The 16,819-nt window shown below is 45.8% G+C and overlaps 1 protein-coding gene across 13 annotated transcripts in view; it reads right to left on the reverse strand.

Moving 5' to 3' along the window:
• Positions 1-16,819, reverse strand: part of MAP2 (microtubule associated protein 2) — a 342,751-nt gene that overhangs the window by 181,450 nt on the left and 144,482 nt on the right. For 12 of the 13 annotated variants that reach the window (XM_030580175.1, XM_030580178.1, XM_030580185.1 and 9 more), the window contains one exon: positions 1,731-1,797. The gene's annotated coding sequence lies outside the window, so the exon portion shown is untranslated. Of the gene's footprint in view, positions 1-1,730; positions 1,798-2,103; positions 2,398-16,819 lie in introns of those variants that run through there. The other variant, XM_030580174.1, reaches the window with a different exon arrangement.

Here is a 16,819-nt window from a genome sequence, read left to right on the forward strand (position 1 = left end):
TTTCACCCAGGCTGGAAATACCACAAGAACTCCCTTTCCTGCTGAATTTTGTGTGTATGCATGTTTGGGGGGAGATTGGGGGGCTTCTGATATCCCCAGAAGACACCATGAAACAGGATAATGAAGGCATATGTGCAAGTGTGGACCTTAGCCCTGCAAACACTTACACACATGCTTAACTCTAAGCACATGAGTAATCCCACAGAGGTTAAGCATATATGTAAGTATTTGCATGATTAGAGGCTTAAGTTTTAAAAGAAGTTAAACTTATCTGAATTCTACATTGATTCAGGGTTTGGTTCAGCTTCATTTTTCTGAGCAAAGATTTGGATCCTTTCTTATTTCAGTCATTCAATCAGCACTGATATTGGCATAACCAGTCTCTTAACAGGTAAAAGGACAATGGACTTTGTGTAAAGATTATATGAATAAAATCCCATTACTTCTAGGAGGCTACTGTAGGTTTGAGATGAGATATAACTGCAGAAGTTAAGCAAAATGAACATGCTTCTGAATTTTGTTTGATTATTAGAGTTCTCCAAAACATCTGTTTTTTTGTTTTTGTTTTCTTTTTAAAAGAAAGGTATTCATATAGACTTAAAGGACCCTGATCAATTTCATGACAACTGAGTGGATGCCCATTGGGAGCTTTGGCTTGGAAGATTCTGGGAGAAGTGTGGCACCTATAGGGGTTAATGAGTGATGATCACGCACATTATCTCCAGCCAAACAGGAGACACACACAGGCAGTTTTGAAAAAACTTCCAAGTGACTTAGGACTATGAGTTCCATTGAAAAATCAATGTGATTTGTGTTCCTAAGACACTTAGATCCTTTCAAATATCCTGCACAGTTTGCAAGGTCCTCATTCTGCCCTATCACAAAAGACCTCCTTTCTCCAGTGACTTCTCCAGCAGGCCTCTGTGCTATGCAGACAGTCTCAAAGGATTAAACAACAGAAACAAGAAAGAGAAGGGGAATTTCTATTCTCATTTAAGTTTCAGTAAGAAAACATTCATAAATAGCAGATTCTGCTGCTTTTGTAGCAATATGTAAGAAGAGCCTCTTCTGTGCTGAATGACGTATTTAATAAAAACGGGAAATGTGCTCCTTCAGTGTTGCCCCCTATACCCTGTACATTAAAATTCCATGCACCAAAACCTAAGCCAAGGCATTTTCTGGCAGCAAGGTGGGGGTTAACAGCAATTTCCCCTGCCACCCATGATAATAATACAGTATTAAGCGATCTCTATGCTTCCAAGTCTGAGTTCTGTGATAGATCTTACCTGGCTAAAGCAAGCCAATGAATTTAGCCCCATTCTTAGTATCATATGTAGCTTTCAGTTATACTAAAACCCATATTAAAAAGACCCCCTTTCTAACGCTATTAACTCTCAGTGTGGATGGAGGATTTATACAGCTTTCAAAGGGGTTCCAAATCCATGTAAGCAGGTAAACAGACATTAGTATTCACCCCTTTGGGGGCCACTGTGGCTGAAATGACTGACCTGAGGAGGTAGTCACCACAGATCAAGCAATCTAAGCTTATACATACATATTAAAAGTAACTTTTACAGTCTGCACTGAGATCAGATTTCATGCCCAAGTAAAGCTGTAACGTAGCACAGTATGACAGAATGAAGAAGCACATACGTTTCTAGAAGATCATATCAGTATTAACTCCATACTCCTATCTGTTTATAAATATATTAAAAAATAATGTGCCTTACCTTTTTGATCTGTGGAATAAGCAGATCCCAATCAGTGCGTCTCGTCAGAGACAACCGGCTGGAGAATCTGTTAAAATAAGCCAATGAAAAAAAAAAGGAGTGATAATATTTTATTTTTGATGAAACAAGATATTTTCTTCAGCTAAGGGGGAAAGAAACTAATTGTTTTTGTTATACTAACATGGATACATATATAGATACATATACACATACAGCATGTACTATATACACATCTTGAATTGATCCAATGTGCACTAATGCAGTACTTAATACCCAGCAGACTGAATTCGGAATGCTACCACACAATGGTGGTTTTCTTTTAATTTTCAAAAAAATCACACAAAGCTGACATTTTAAAAGAGAAAATCATTACCAGCTCATATGCTGCCATACCAAAAAAGCCTATCCTTAACTAACTGCTGCATAATCATTCTCCCAGAGCGTTATTATCCATCGGCTCGCTGCCTATCTCCAGATAGACGCAGTCTGCAAGCCACCAGCTTCAATCTACCATGTGTACATTGGGAAAAGGAAAACGGCAAATTAGAAAAAGTCCCTGCAGTGGTGAAAAGGAAAAGAGGGCGAGTGGGAGAGGAAGAGGGAGCTCACTGGCCACAGAATTTTCGAGAAGGATGACAAGGCAGCCAGCTCCGCCATCATTCACTCACAATAGGATACTGCATTTGCGTCTGCTTAAGCAGTTCGTCAAGGGGTTTCTGGTATCAAATGCCTGACAGGCATTTTAATTACATTCAGCCAAGTGTGTCCCCAGGGATCAGGCCTCTAATCCTATGAATTTCATCAATGGGTTTCCTTTGTGCCACTGCCAAACACACACACACATGCACACACTGCACACAGGCAGCAGCATGCGGTATTTCTGTAGCTATACCAGTCCAAATCCTACACGGGTTTTATGTACTGTACATGCTGAAAAGGAGGTCTCATTTTCTGCATTATGGAGAGGGAGTGTTTTTAGTTTTCCCCTTTATTTTTCTATTTGGTGTTTCATTGTCAGCTCCGTTATTTGAGCCCCAGGTTTGCTTATTTCCAGCGATCGAGAAAGACGAGAAATTTCCAGCAGAGCTAAAATGTTGTGAGTGGGGGACTTTTGTCACCAATATTCTATGGTTCACCTTGCAACTAACCTCCTCTCAAAAATCCAGTTTTGCCCCCACTGCTGCACAGTTTACATATTGGGCTCAAAATCCATATGTTAGATCAGGAGCTAGGGTAGATTTTTTTAAAAAGCCAAATTTGAACAGAATCAGTTTAGGCGCTTCTGAATTATGACACACTATAAATTGAAAAAAGTGTTGAACAGAGTTTCGAAACTTGTCAAACTTGTTTTCCAGGAGGGGAGGACAAGTTCCTAGCAAAAAAAGACAGAAGAAGAGATCAAACTTAATAGACTGAACTCCCCTGGCTATCTAGTGCCCAGGACTAACATTTAGTTGATAAAAGTTTAATTTCTTTTTGAAACATCAATTAAGGTGAACTGAGGTCCCAATCCAGTAAAGCAGTTAGGCCTATGCCTGTCTTTAAGCACAGGGGTAGTCTCACTGAAGCCGGTGGGACTACTCATGAATGTAGAGTTAGGCACACATGCTTAAGCATTTTACTGGATAAGGGTGCAATTATGCATGTCAAATGGATGATGAAGACAGTTTTAAACAGCAAGTTGTTGTCCCTTTTCTTTGCAGAGTTAGACCCCATAGTATAACCCTATCTCTGGGGAGTCTGGTCAATGGAACAGAGGCCATTTAGCCCCAAAAAAGGTTTGTGAGGAGACCCAACAAGCATCTTAAGTCTTGTGGGCTGATGTGGGGGACCCAGCATGGTGCCTGGAGCTTCTGAAAAGGGCTGAGAAACACCCTAAGGTTCCCTGAGGGGTCTCCCCTACCACAGAGTCCAGGAAGTCCAGAGTGAGAGGGGCAATGCCCTGCCTGACCTCCTCCTCTGAACCCCCTCTTCTCAACCAGTCCCCACTCCCTGTGGGCCCCCCGAGGTCCTTTTAACTGCCTTCCCTCCAAGAGTCACAGCAGTCAGTCAGGCAAAAATAACTAGCATGCACCAATGCTTCCCCCTCTGCATTCTCCTGTGCCCATGAGCTGGCTCCAAGTGCCCACATCAGCCCATCTCTCCTCTTGGAATCAAAGCTAGACTTAGGGGTGGGGGATTGGGGCAGTTGCCAAAGCAACCTGGGGGTGAGCAGAGGAAGCGAAAAATATTTTCCACCCTGGGCGACAAAACACCTAGAGGTCAAGCCTTCCTGGAAGCCCTTCTTCCTCACAAATCACATCTCCAGTAAGAGAGGGCATGAGGGAATGGAGGAAGCTAGTTTGATGAGAGCATGCATGGGACTGGGGTTATGGAAGAGCATGAGGATATGGGGTGGAACAAGTGGCTTGCTAGGAGTTATGGGGGATGGAGGACCCCTGAAACAGCACAGATGCATAAGAGAGGCAAACAAGGAAAGCACTAGGACTCTCCTGACTTCTCTTTCCATCAAGCTTCCTGCAACACATCAAAAGGGAGTCTCAGTTTCCAGCTACAAGAGGTTCACCGTCTGCAGAAACCAGGGAGGCTCCAGTTTAGTGCTTCGCTGCCTTCTTCTGAAGGACGGAACTGCCCTCCAGCTCCTCCACCTAGCCCCCATCGGCTTGTAGCAGTACCCTCATGGTTCTCCAATTGTCCCCACAGCTCTGCTCCTCCACAGACTCCTCCAAAGCTCCTCGGGGGTCCCATAAACATAAGACATGGAGGAAAGAATAACAGGGACTCCTGAAAACACCCCTAAAGACTGAACTGAGTGCAGATGGCTCTGAGAAGCCTCATTCATATGGCTCAGTGGGGGGTCGATGCATTTCCCCAGGCAGTGTCCTATTTTTCTTGGACTTTAGAAGGCATGGTGAAGTCAGGCTTCCCTCCTTCAGTCCTCAGGAAATCAAGCAGCTTATAGCTTCCTTTGCTCCTGAGTTCCAGGTCAGAACTATTAAAAAAAATTATGAACCTTTGTGAATGGGAATTTAAGGTTGTAGGCCCAGATCAATAGTGAGTGTTTATTGCCTTTGAAGAAAATTAGAGCTCAGAATACAACCCTTTGGGTGCTCAGGAAATGCAGAACTGAAGTTGCACTTTTCAAACAAGGCACTCAAACCACCTCAACTCTGTCCAGGCCCGAGAAAAAATAAACCATTAAATACGTCCATAGCAGACAGTTTCATTTAATCAGTCTTCACCAAAACCAGAGTGCCTCACACATAAAGTTTGTAGTGGGTGTGCTCCCTTCCAGCTTTCCTTACAGTCATACGATACACATATGCAAGAATTTCACAAATTCCTGACCAGACAGACAACATCCACAGTCACTATGGACCTGATCCAGCTAGATGCTGAGGGCATTCAGCATCTCATGGGGGGGGGGGTGCGTATGTCCTTCCAGGATCGAGCCCTGTGATGCATGTATGCACCAGTTCTCCAAATAACATAAAGCTAGCTTGTCTCCATAGATGATCTCACATCCCAAGATAATGAAATTAGAGCACTTAAATGAGAAGAGCAAAGGCTAGCATGGCAACAAATCATCATACTTAGCATTGGAGATGCGTATATGTGAAGCAAATCAGAAAACCTATGTTCTGTCGTACACATTTTCTGTACCCTACCCATAAAAAAGGAAAAATGGGAAGCTACAATCTATGGGTACGTCTACACAGCATCTGGGAGAGCGCTTCCAAGCACAGGTTGAAAGAAGCATGCTAACTCCGCTCAAGATAGCATGATACAGTACGTGGCTGCGGCACCCGAGTACAATCCTGCCTGACCTGCCCCTATGCACTCAGGAGGCTAGCCCCTGCCACTCATACCACATAGCTATTTTTAGCCCACTAGCTCAAGCAGGGCTTGTGTGCCTGTCTACCCATGCACCCTTCCAGCTGCTATGTAAACATACCCCATATAGGAGCAAGAAGATAGTCTGCAAGCCTTGTTTGTTCAGTGAAGACTTAACTCTGAATTTTCTGGGTTTTTAGCTTTGTGATGGGGCATCACCCCACACTGGCATGTAAAGGGTTAACCTCAGTAGGGAGCAGAGGAGAGGAGTCCTCCTAGTGACCCACACCAGTGCAGCCAATCAAGAAGGAACTGCAGGGAGCAACCAATCCGGGCCTGGCAGGCTCAGATAAGAGGAGCTGCAGGGCAGGGCTGGGTTAGTTGCTGTTAGAAACTCACAGTGAGGACTGTGTTTGCAGCAGGGGGAGAGACCTGCAGCACCTTGGACAGAGCATCTGCTGGCAAAGACCAGGGGAGCAAGAGGGAGCTCCTGGCTGGCTGCTGGCATTGGGTAGTTGCATGCCCTGAGGCAAGGGTGAAGAAGGTGCAGGGGATGGGGGGAAGTGGCCCAGCGAGACACAGCAGCATGGTGAGAAGTTAAAGAGTTGCAACACAAGGCTGCTATCCACAGGGTCCGTGGGGTGGGACCCAGAGTAATGGGCCCAGGTCCCCCCCACACTCAATACGGGGGAAGTGGTGTGATAATGTCTCAGTCCAATAAACCCCTGGAAGAGGGAAACATGGATGGTGATGCCGGAGGGCTAAGTCACAAAGAAGATGCTGTGGTTCCTGAGGCTGCAAGAGGGCCTGCAGGCAGACAATGGGGACAGAGTGATGGTGTGCAAACCATGGGTGGGAGGGCGTCAGCCTCAAGCTAATCCCCAGAGCAACCAGGAGGAGGTGCTGGACCAGTACTAAGTGACATGTCCCGTAATAAGCTTCTTTTTTAAATTTAGCTAATTTTTATAATTATTTCTATTACAGTAGCTAAAAGCCCCAACTGAGCTCAGGGTCCCATTAGATTATTTCCCTCATTTTAGAGACTGGAACTAGAGGCAAAGAACAATAAATGACTTACCCAAGGCCACACAGGAAGTCAGTGGCAGAGTCAGGAATTGCACTCAGATTTCCTGAATCCCAGTCTGGTATAATTACCACAAGACCATCCTGCCATGCAAACTACTGCCGTCTGCCTGCACTCATCCCTTAACCTTAACCAAATTCACACACAAAAAACCCTTTGTTAACATTTTATGTGCTGTGTGAAGTGGCATCTAATATGATTTTGACTGTAAGTTAAAAGGAAGATGCCTTGTGAACAGAAATTGTACCTTGGTAAAAGCAGCCCTCAACAGGCCTGTCTATTTTGTTTTCACACCTTTTGGTTGATCATTTTAAGCACTAATGGAAGGATGGCTGCAGGGGCTGCTGTTTCAGCCCTAAAGCTCCAGGGCACAGCTAGAATCCCATCACTGCCAGTCTCTCTGCCATAGTAAGAAACATCAGAATATGCCCCTTTTACAGTGCCCTGCAAGGCCGGGCCACCTGGGGAGGATGAGGCAAGTGGGGCAATTTGCCCTGGGCCCTGCAGGGGTCTCCACGAGAGTTTTTCGGGGGCCCTGGAACGGGGTCCTTCACTCGCTCCAGGGGCCCCAGAAAACTCTCATGGGGCCTGGACCCCCAGAGTTTCTTCCGCTCTGGGTCCTGCCGCTGAAGAGCTGGGTCTTCGGCAGTAATTCGGTGGCGGGGCCCCACACCGTGAGTCTTCAGGGCACTTCGGCGGCGGGTCCCGGAGCGGAAGGACCCCTCGCCTCCAAATTACCGCCGAAGCGGGGCCCTCTGCCGCCAAGGACCCCAGGCCCTCTGCATCCTCTGGGCAGCCCTCCTGCAAGGGGGCCAGTTAGGGAGAGGATCTGGGATTTCTCTCTCTTTCCATTAGGAGGAGGAAACTAAATTGAAGGCAATGAATTAATTCTGAGAGGCATACGTATGCCCCATACTGTGTTTGCAAAACCTTTCAAAGGGGCTTTGCAGCATGGAAGGTTGAGGCAGGAGTCAGCATCACTAAGTATCTCCATGGTTACTGACACAATTCAGATAAAATAGAAATAAAGCAGTGATGGGAGATGGGGAGCTAGGAAAAGCTGCAGCCTGAGTTACCAGCTTCTGTGGGTACCAAGGAGCAGAAGATTAAAAACTCACGGAAAATTTCAGGATTGAAAGAGGCCCTGGTTTTTGTCCCTAGCCACCTACTTTAATTTCTTTTACAGTGAATCGATGCACAAACAACTTATCTGCCCATCTCATGCTGCCAGTCTTCTGACTTGTGTTGTCCATTTCCTTTATACTGACTCCACCCTCCAGTTTTGTATCCTCAGCAAATTTTGTCATCTTGCTGGTACTTACATGCTCTTTCTCACAAGCTCTTGACAAAATGAAAACAACATCCGTACCATTATTCATCCTGGTGGCACTCCACCAGTCACCCATCTCCATTTCACAGTGCCTCCCCGCACATGGACCTTTGGCCTTGGCTCTCTAAGCCAGTTCTCTATTCCCCCAAGAGAATATCTGCAAACCTCATAGATTCGTTGTTAGCTGAGCACAGTATTATTACAGAGGATCTTAATACGTAGGTAAACTATGTCCACCCTTTTCTCCCTGCCATCTCAGCTGGTTACTTCTTTTTAAACTGTCAGACAGATTATTCAGGCATGAGTTCCCGTTTGTGAATCCAAGCTGACCCTCGTTAATGAAATAACAACTTTCCAGGTATTTCTTACATCTATCTCTGATTTCCATTTTTTTTTCCTGTTTCATCTTTATTGCCGAAGTCAATACTAAAGATTTAAAACACTCAAACCCTCCCAAAAATGCTTCTCACAGGGTGACCAATGCCACATGGAATCCTTTGACGCAATCAGACAAATATATTTATTTTTCCCATCCATTTCTCTCACCAATCCTTTTATTAGAGGAAGAATCAAGACAGAAGTGAGTTTGCAGTAAGATATCAAAGATTACAGTGAAATTGTTTTCTTAAATGTCAGTTCAGTTTGTACTTTCATTTACTCTGTAACCTAATGATGCTTAATTAATTGTCTTGTCGTGCCTCATCCTGAGAGCTCTAGCTTTTTATTATTCTCTATCAAATTTACAAATAAAATATCTTTGAAAAGCATGAATCATTTGGTTAAATCAGATTTCACATGGCATACAATTAAAAACTAATACTTGAGTTGACATGACCTTAAATGAGCACAGATCAAGAAGTTCAATGCAAAATAGACACATTATCTGTTCTGCTCCATCCCCAGGTTCATGACAACATACGGACATATACTTTAAGTCCATCCCTATTCAGTCCAGCACTTAAGCACGTGCTTAACTACAAGCATGTACTTAAGTTCCATTTACTTAATGGACATTACAGGACTTAGTACATGTTGAAGGGTAGGACGCTCTCCTGAACTGGAGATCATATTGCAAGCTTGTCATGGCATTTGATCTTGCATTATATTATGCCATTAAACCAGTTTAAGCTGGCAACCTCTGCTCAGCAGCTGAGAATTTGAGATACAAAGTTCTCCACCTTTAAAATGATGCCTTCTTAAGACACAGTATCTACGCTGGGTAGTTAAGCATTTTCTTCCATATCCACCCGCTCACTCAAGAGATTAAAAACAAGTGGTTGTTCAGATGACTTGTGACTTACTTGACAGTGAGACCACGTAAACCACCAAAAGAAATTGAAACAACATGTAGTAACATCTACTAGAATTAGTTTGAACAATTTCTCACTTAGCAAATCTTTATGTAACATAGGCAGTCAAGTAGAAATATACGCAAGAATTATCAGTAACTGGGCCGTGGAAGAAGGGAAGCCTGCAGTTTAGCAACTCTGAAATAAAAAAGCATCACAACTATTTAGTGGGAAAACTGCAGCAAAGAAAGGAGAAGTAACCAGGCCAAAGTCGCACACCACATCAGAGTTATAGATACGAACAGAACCCAGGCCCCGACTCAATAAGATAGAGAAGCACATTTCTCACTTTAAGAACCTGAAAAGTCCCATCTGCTCAGGTCCTTAATGCCCTGTAGATGCTCAGGTATTTTGCTGAATTGGGGTCTTGGCCTCCTGACTTAATTCAGTGCCCTATTTGATGGACCAAGCTGCCTGCTTCACTTTCTCCAAGGGTCTCAATCCTCCCTTTAAAAAAATGAGCATGCCAGCAATGTCAGTACTCTACTAAATGTAAAGGTAAATCATAACATTCCTTCTTCTACTTTAACTGGTTCATTTTAGGACGCCAGGGCTCCAGAACCATTTGCTAATATCAATTTCCATTCACAGTCCAGGGCTCTGACTGACCCTCCCACCCCCCAGCCCTGCCCAGTAAAGAAAGAGGTACCTGAAAATCTCTGGAATGTCACCAGGCACAGATTTGTCTACTGAGAACAACAAACAAGGAGAATGGAAGCCCTCCATCCCCTGAACAGGACGGCTGCTGCTGAGGACACTGTCTATGATGGCCTTGCTGGTAATAGTTGCTGCAGTCATAGATTTAGTGGCCACAATAACCACAACACAACTAAATCTTCCCTCGATGAACTCGTTTCCATGAGCGTTGGCAGGACAGGTGAATGAAGCAGAACGGAGAGTATCAGCAGTGGACGATCAGGTATAGAAGCCGCATAGATTTATTTTCTCTTAAATCTAAAGTGGCAAGGGGAAGGTCTCACCATAACAATTTGAGAATTATAGGAGTACCTGAAAGAGTAGAGGAAGGGAAGCCAGCCCCTAGAACCACAAGCTCCTTTCAGATTGCTCAGCCAGTTAGAGAACACACGTCCCTGATTTCTAAGCCAGCCTCAAATACCAAACCTGATTGCCAAATGTATCAGATTTACTGTAAAAGAACAAATAGTGCAACTAGCTCACGGAGAGTTGGGGGGAATGTTTTGGGGGAGGTCCCAAAACAAGATGACAATTTCTCAAGATTTTGCAAAAAATGTGGTTGAACAGAGATCCGGCCTTTAGAAGAGCAAGTGAACTTGCCAAGCAGAGAGGGTTCTGCTCAGTTTCACATCAGAGTATGGTGAGGGAGTTCATCTGATCCCAAAGCCACAAGAAGCAGAATTCAGAGTAGCAGCCATATTAGTCTGTATCCGCAAAAAGAACAGGAGTACTTGTGGCACCTTAGAGACTAACCAATTTATTTAAGCATAAGCTTTCATGGGCTAAAATCCACTTCATCGGATGCATGCAGTGGAAAATACAGTAGGAACATATATATAGATATGTAAAAGCAGCAAAGAATCCTGTGGCACTGACATAACCTTATTCCCAGATTTGGACCTTAGCGTCCAAAATATGGGGGTTAGCATGAAAGCCTCCAAGCTTAGTTACCAGCTTGGACCTGGTACTTGCTGCCACCACCCAAAAAATTAGAGTGTTTTGCGGCACTCTGGTCCCCCTGAAAAACCTTCCCTGGGGACCCCAAGACCCAAATCCCTTGAGTCTCACAACAAAGGGAAATAATCCTGTTTCCCTTCCCCCTCCAGGTGCTCCTGGAGAGATACACAGACACAAGCTCTGTGAAACTACGCAGAGTGATTCCCCCTCTCCGTTCCCAATCCTGGAACAAAAAGGACTTTCCTATTCCCCAGAGGGAATGCAAAATCAGGCTAGCCAATTCACACACACAGACCTCCCCTGATTTCTTCCTCCCACCAATTCCCTGGTGAGTACAGACTCAATTTCCCTGAAGTAAAGAAAAACTCCAACAGGTCTTAAAAGAAAGCTTTATATAAAAAAGAAAGAAAAAATACAAATGTTCTCTCTGTATTAAGATGATACAACACAGGGTCAATTGCTTAAAAGAATATTGAATAAACAGCCTTATTCAAAAAGAATACAAATCAAAGCACTCCAGCACTTATATTCATGCAAATACCAAAGAAAAGAAACCATAGAACTTACTATCTGATCTCTTTGTCCTTACACTTAGAAACAGAAGACTAGAAAATAGAACTACTTCTCCAAAGCTCAGAGGAAACAGGCAGACAGACAAAAGACTCAGACACACACTTCCCTCCACCCAAAGTTGAAAAAATCCGGTTTCCTGATTGGTTTTCTGGTCAGGTGTTTCAGGTGAAAGAGACATTAACCCTTAGCTATCTGTTTATGACACGCCCCCCAAATTGCAGACAGTGGGGAAGCTCACTGGCGGCAATTTCCTTCTAGAACTTGAAAATAAACAGATTAATACAACACATGCACCTTTACATATACTACTAAGTATATAACTAACAGACTTTTACATTTTAAGAACACTTTTTAACTACTGGATTCTGGGAAACTCTCACGGGAGAGTGCATCAGCAACTTTGTTAGAAGCTCCTGTGATGTGTTGAATTTCAAAATCAAAATCTTGGAGAGCTAAACTCCAACGAAGAAGTTTCTTGTTGTTCCCCTTGGCAGTATGAAGCCACTTTAGTGCAGCATGGTCAGTTTGTAGTTGGAACCGCCGTCCCCAAACATATGGGCGTAGCTTTTCCAGGGCGTACACAATGGCATAGCATTCCTTTTCACTGACTGACCAGTGACTTTCCCTGTCAGACAGTTTCTTGCTGAGAAACACGACAGGATGGAAGTTGTGATCTGTTGCTTCCTGCATGAGCACTGCTCCTATACCACGCTCAGATGCATCTGTGGTTACTAGGAATGGTTTGTCAAAATCCGGGGCCCTGAGTACAGGGTCAGACATGAGCGTTGCCTTAAGCTGGGTAAAGGCTTTTTGACACTCATTAGTCCACTTAACGGCATTTGGCTGGGTCTTTTTGGTTAGGTCGGTCAATGGGGCAGCGATTTGGCTGTAGTGTGGTACCAATCGCCTGTAGTATCCGGCCAAGCCTAAGAAGGATTGGACCTGTTTCTTTGACCTTGGGACAGGCCACTTTTGGATAGCATCCACCTTGGCCTGTAGGGGGTTTATGGTTCCTCGACCCACCTGGTGCCCCAGGTAAGTCACTCTGTTTTGGCCTATTTGACACTTTTTGGCCTTAACAGTTAGTCCTGCCTGCCTGATGCGCTCAAAGACCTTTTCTAGGTGGAGTAGGTGTTCGGGCCAGGAGTCTGAAAAAATGGCCACATCATCGAGGTAGGCAACTGCAAATTCTCCCAGTCCAGCTAGTAGACCGTCTACCAGCCTCTGGAAGGTGGCGGGTGCATTTCGAAGGCCGAAAGGAAGGACATTGAATTCATACACCCCCGTATGGGTGACGAATGCTGACCTCTCCTTGGCAGGTTCATCTAGCGGTACTTGCCAGTACCCCTTGGTTAAGTCTATGGTAGAGATGAACTGGGCACGTCCCAACTTTTCCAATAGCTCATCAGTACGTGGCATTGGATAGTTGTCCGGACGAGTTACAGCATTTAGCTTACGGTAGTCCACGCAGAAGCGTATTTCCCCATCTGGTTTGGGTACCAGAACCACTGGAGATGCCCATGCACTGGTAGATGAGCGGATTATACCCATCTGTAGCATGTTCTGGATTTCCCGTTCTATAGCAGCTTGGGCATGAGGAGACACCCGGTAGGGTGGGGTTCTGATTGGGTGAGCATTACCTGTATCAATGGAGTGGTATGCCCGTTCAGTCCGTCCTGGGGTGGCTGAGAACAATGGGGCGAAGCTAGTGCACAGCTCCTTAATTTGTTGCCGCTGCAGACGTTCCAGGGTGGTTGAGAGGTTCACCTCTTCCACGCCACCGTCTTTTTTCCCGTCGTAGTAGACACCGTCAGGCCACTCAGCATCATCTCCCTGGACTGTAAACTGACAAACCTGTAAGTCTCTGGAATAGAAAGGCTTGAGAGAATTAACATGGTACACTTTAGGCTTTAGTGAGGAATTGGGAAATGCTATGAGGTAGTTTACAGTTCCCAGGCGCTCTTGGACCGTGAATGGCCCTTCCCATGATGCTTCCATCTTATGGGCCTGTTGCACCTTCAAGACCATAACCTGGTCTCCTGCCTTGAAGGAACGTTTTCTGGCATGTCTGTCATACCAGGCCTTTTGCTCTTCCTGAGCATCCTTTAGGTTCTCTCTAGCAAGGGCTAAAGAGTGTCGGAGGGTGCTTTGTAGGTTGCTTACAAAGTCCAGAATGTTAGTTCCTGGAGAAGGCATAAACCCCTCCCATTGCTGCTTCACCAACTGTAATGGCCCCTTAACCTCGTGACCATACACAAGTTCAAATGGTGAAAACCCTAAACTGGGATGTGGTACAGCCCTGTAGGCAAACAGCAACTGCTGCAACACTAGGTCCCAATTATTGGAGAATTCGTTGATGAATTTTCTTATCATGGCCCCCAAAGTTCCATTGAACCTTTCCACCAGGCCATTGGTTTGATGGTGGTACGGGGTGGCAACCAAGTGATTCACCCCATGAGTTTCCCACAGTTTTTCCATGGTCCCTGCCAGGAAATTAGACCCTGAATCTGTAAGGATGTCGGAGGGCCAACCTACCCTGGCAAAGATGTCTGTTAGGGCCAGGCACACAGTGTTAGCCCTGGTGTTGCCTAGAGCTACTGCTTCTGGCCATCGGGTAGCAAAGTCCACTAAAGTCAGTACGTACTGTTTTCCTCTGGGCGTCTTTTTTGGAAAAGGGCCCAGAATATCCACAGCTACTCGCTGAAAGGGGACCTCAATTATGGGGAGTGGCTGGAGAGGGGCCTTGACCTGATCTTGAGGCTTACCCACTCTTTGGCATACCTCACAAGACCGGACATACTTGGCAACATCCTTGCCCATCCCCTCCCAGTGGAAGGACTTCCCCAACCGGCCCTTGGTTCGGTTCACCCCAGCATGGCCACTGGGATGATCATGGGCTAAGCTTAAGAGCTTCCCCCGGTACTTAGTTGGAACCACCAACTGTTTTTGCGGCTGCCATTCCTCCCGGTGTCCACCAGAAAGAATTTCCTTGTATAAAAGTCCTTGGTCTATAACAAACCAGGATCGATTAGAAGAGCTGAGAGGCGGTGGGGTGCTCCGTGCCGCCGCCCACGCTTTCTGAAGGCTGTCATCTGCTTCCTGCTCAGCCTGGAACTGTTCCCTTGAGGCTGGGGTCACCAGTTCTTCCTCAGACTGTGGACTTGGGCTTGGTCCCTCTGGAAGCGATGTAGGTGATGGGGTTGTTTCCGTTGCTGGTGAACCGCTCTCCGCTGGTGCACCTGAGGGTATTTCAGGCTCTGGCTGAGCCTTTTGGGTATGGCTGTCGTGTGCTTCTGCCAGTTCTGGCTCGCTGGCGCCCTCTGGCGTTGAGTTTGAAGATGTGGTTGCACTTGCTGGTGCTGGTTGCTGTTCCAGTTCCGGGCCTGGGACTGGAGATGCTGTGGCTGTTTCAGTGGTAGGCATGGAATCCGGGTCCACTACCTCTGTCTGGGTCTCTGGTAACACAGACGGGGCCTCTGTGGACGGCTCAGGAACAGGAATGGGTCTGGAAGCTTGCCTGGTTTGGCTACGGGTAACCATTCCCACTCTCTTGGCCCGCCTCACCTGGTTGGCCAAGTCTTCCCCCAGTAGCATGGGGATAGGATAATTGTCATAGACTGCAAAAGTCCACATTCCTGACCAGCCTTTGTACTGGACAGGCAGTTGAGCTGTAGGCAAGTCTACAGCTTGTGACATGAAGGGGTAAATTGTAACTTTGGCCTTTGGGTTGATGAATTTGGGGTCAACGAAGGATTGGTGGATAGCTGACACTTGTGCCCCCGTGTCTCTCCACGCAGTAACCTTCTTTCCGCCCACTCTCAAATTTTCCCTTCGCTCCAAGGGTATTTGAGAGGCATCTGGGCCTGGGGATCTTTGGGGTGATGGTGGTGTAATGAATTGCACTCGCATGGTGTTCTTGGGACAGTTGGCCTTGATATGTCCCAGTTCATTACACTTAAAGCATCTTCCATCTGATGGGTCACTGGGCCGAGGTGAGTTACTGGAGACTGGTGAGGTTGAAGAGTAGGGTATCTGTGGCTTTACTTGGGTGGTATGTAGGGTCTTTGGCTGTCCTCGGTTGTAGGGTTTATGGTCTGTGTGCCCCCTGGGGTAATCGTTCCCCTTGAGAGTAGCTTTTTTGATTTCTGCCAGTTCCATCCATTTGGCTCCAATCTCCCCCGCCTCAGCGATAGTTTTGGGATTTCTATCTTGTATGTACCGTGTGATGTCTTCAGGAACACCATCCAAGAACTGCTCCATTTGTATGAGGAGGTTCACTTCTTCCAAGGTTTGAATGTTGTTTCCTGTTAACCAGGCCTCATAGTTTTTTGCAATGTAGTAGGCGTGTTTGGGAAATGACACCTCTGGTTTCCACTTTTGGGTTCTGAAGCGCCGACGGGCATGATCTGGGGTTATCCCCATCCGGTATCTGGCCTTGGTTTGAAAAAGTTTATAGTCATTCATTTGCGGCTTGGGCATTTCAGCTGCCACCTCTGCTAAAGGTCCACTGAGGTGTGGCCTTAATTCTACCATGTACTGGTCTTCGGGGATGCTGTACCCAAGACAGGCTCTTTCAAAATTTTCCAGGAAGGCCTCGGTGTCATCACCTGCCTTGTAGGTGGGAAATTTCCTGTGCTGTGGAGCAATAATGGGCGCCGGGTTGTTAGGGTTGGCTGGCACATGCAGCCCAGCTTTTGCCAACTCCAGTTCATGTTTTCTCTGCTTTTCCTTCTCTTCATTTTCTTTTTGTTGTTTTTCCATTTCTTTTTGTTGTTTTTCCATGTCTCGGCGGTGGGCCGCCTCTTCTTCTTCTTGCTTCCTTCTGTGGGCCAACTCATCTTCTGCTTGTTTCCTTCGGTAGGCCACCTCTTCTTCTTCTAGTTTTCTTTTGTGTGCTGCCTCTTGGGCTGCCTGTTTGATGCTTTCTTCCTTTTCTTTCAGCTCCATCTCTTTTTGTTTTATTTCTAGTTGTCGCCTGTGTTCAGCTTCTTTGATTTGCTCTTCGGCCTCCATTTTTGCCTTAGAAGTCATGATTCCTGCTTTCTTGTGTTGGGGTGCCCTCCGGTGTTTATCTTCTGCACTGCAGGCTCTGTTGCCTCCTGAAGTCTGCCTAGCAACAGTGCTTTTTTCCTTTTCTCTCTCTAGCTAATGTTCAATTAAGGGAAACCAGAAAAACCACTTTATTTGCATGCATATAAGTGCTGGTACTTGCCACCTAATGGGAGGGCTATTGCATGACAAAAGACCCTCAACAGTCTTCTCGCTT

This window comes from Gopherus evgoodei, chromosome 11, assembly GCF_007399415.2.
Source record: "Gopherus evgoodei ecotype Sinaloan lineage chromosome 11, rGopEvg1_v1.p, whole genome shotgun sequence".
NCBI classification, from domain to species: domain Eukaryota; kingdom Metazoa; phylum Chordata; order Testudines; family Testudinidae; genus Gopherus; species Gopherus evgoodei.